This window comes from Herpailurus yagouaroundi, unplaced genomic scaffold (assembly GCF_014898765.1).
Source record: "Herpailurus yagouaroundi ecotype Mexico unplaced genomic scaffold, PumYag 530, whole genome shotgun sequence".
Lineage (NCBI taxonomy): Eukaryota > Metazoa > Chordata > Mammalia > Carnivora > Felidae > Herpailurus > Herpailurus yagouaroundi.
The window spans coordinates 9,790,808-9,792,724 of record NW_024412747.1 but is presented as its reverse complement, the minus strand read 5'-3'; the positions used below and the strand labels follow the sequence as shown (position 1 = coordinate 9,792,724).

At 42.8% G+C, this 1,917-nt stretch overlaps 1 protein-coding gene across 1 annotated transcript in view; it reads right to left on the bottom strand.

Moving 5' to 3' along the window:
* Positions 1 to 327: 327 nt before the first annotated feature.
* Positions 328 to 1,917, bottom strand: part of CCSAP (centriole, cilia and spindle associated protein) — a 37,016-nt gene continuing 35,426 nt past the window's right edge. The window contains exon 5 of the mRNA XM_040464918.1: positions 328 to 1,849. The gene's annotated coding sequence lies outside the window, so the exon portion shown is untranslated. The remainder of the gene's footprint in view (positions 1,850 to 1,917) is intronic.

Below are 1,917 nucleotides of genomic sequence, written 5' to 3'. Positions count from 1 at the left end.
CGCCTGGGTGTTCGGTCGGTTAAGCGTCCGACTCTTTTGTGAGTTTGGCTCAGGTCATGATCTCGTGGTTCGCGAGTTCGAGCCCCGCATCGGGCTCTGTGCTGGCAGTGCGGCGCCTGCTTGGGATTCTGTCTCCCTCTCTCTCTGTCCGTCCCCTGCTTGCTCTGTCTCTCAAAATAAATAAAGATACACTTAAAAAAGTATTTCAAAATATTTTTTCAAAAAAAGAAATAGATTTCTATTCACTTGTCATTTGCCTTGGTCCAGCAGAGTTGCTAGATGTTACTTAGTATCCGATTGCTGCTCTTAATAAAAGTAACACAGAAACCATGTTTATGGCAAACTTTTAATTTTAAAACCAAAATTTAAAAAAGAGAATCTTAGGCAGCAATTATTTTATTCCATATTCTCACCGGATTTTCCGTTTCAGACTTTTCAACATGAAAGGTAATTTTAAACTAGCCTGCTGTCTTCCACGCTGTCCCAAGAATTAGGAACACGATTTATAAGAATTAGGAACATGAGTTTCTAGAACGAAGGGAACAGTCGGACCATCAAATTGTTACCGCTTAAAAAACGTCATGGGCTCCAAAGGTGATTTTCCCCCCTAAAAAGACACCCTCACCAACTAATGACTTGGATACGGGAAGGGGACTCACAGTTAATTCAGGCTGATGTACTCATTGTTCATGCACACGAAAAGTACTTTAAAAATCCTGTCCATTGGTCTTCTACTTAAAAAAGGGGTAAAACTGGCCAATATTGCCTTCTAGGTTTTGTCTCCATCTGGAGTTGCCAGTAGGAAGCACATTAAATACGAGTCTGTTCCCTAAACGGGAGGGAGTCCGGCGTGGTAAAGCCGAGAGGAAGCTGGGTTTCTAAGGCAGCCCGTCAGTGGGGACCCTGACCTACACCCAAGGCCATCTTCCCGGAGATTGTCAGGTGCAACAGGAACGCTTGAGCTGGATGCCTAAACACAAAGGAGCACGAAGGGCTTTGGAAGGAACAGTTTTCACAGTCGGCTGCACCATCACAATGCCACGTTAATTTGATCGTTAGGTACCTGCAGTGTTTAAGGACTTTAATAATGACAGTAACGTTCACCAGGATTATTAGCAGGGTTGTTTTGGACCGACATATAGAACTTCCTGTTAAATACCCATCTCAATGATTAGGAGAGCTCTCTGTGTAAAAGGATTCACCTCAGAACGATGCAAGTATTTAAAAAGTCTTTTTTCTTTTTTTTAAAGCTCACGATTCTTGAGTTTTCAAAGCTTATACAGTTGTAAGAGGACATCGTGTGAAGATTTTATGTGGAATACAACATATTTGTGTTCTAAACATTGACTATGGGGGGCTTGGTTGGCTCAATTGGTAGAGCATACTCTTGGTCTCAGGGTCATGAGTTCTAGCCCCACACTGGGCCTGGAGCCTACTTAAAAAAAAAAAAAAAAAAAAAAAGAGTAAAAATTGACAACACTTCAAAGATCCAGAGTAAAAACAGCAAGGAAATGTTCAACCTCACACCTAATAGCAAATTTTATTCACCCATCTACAGGTGCTAGCCTGGCCCGGGCAAAGGACCTTTTTTCCCTCTTCCAGAGAATTCGGCACTCTTCCTTCCTGTAGATTCCTGTATCAGCTGGATGGAAACCAGGATTCCTTAAAACCATTTTGTTCTACCCCAAAGGAAATGTACCAGGGAAGGAGCGCTTTATTTACATGCTCAACATCCGTGCCTAGACAAACACCACCATCGTCTCATTCCACTGGCTAGGAATCCGGGAGAAACGCATTTCAGCGGAAGTCTGAACAACGTACATCGTCAAGGCTTTGTTACGAATGAGTTCTGTAGAGGAAAAAGTGGAGAAAGTAGGGGTAAGCCACATCTCTAACTGGTATCTGGATGTCATCCCC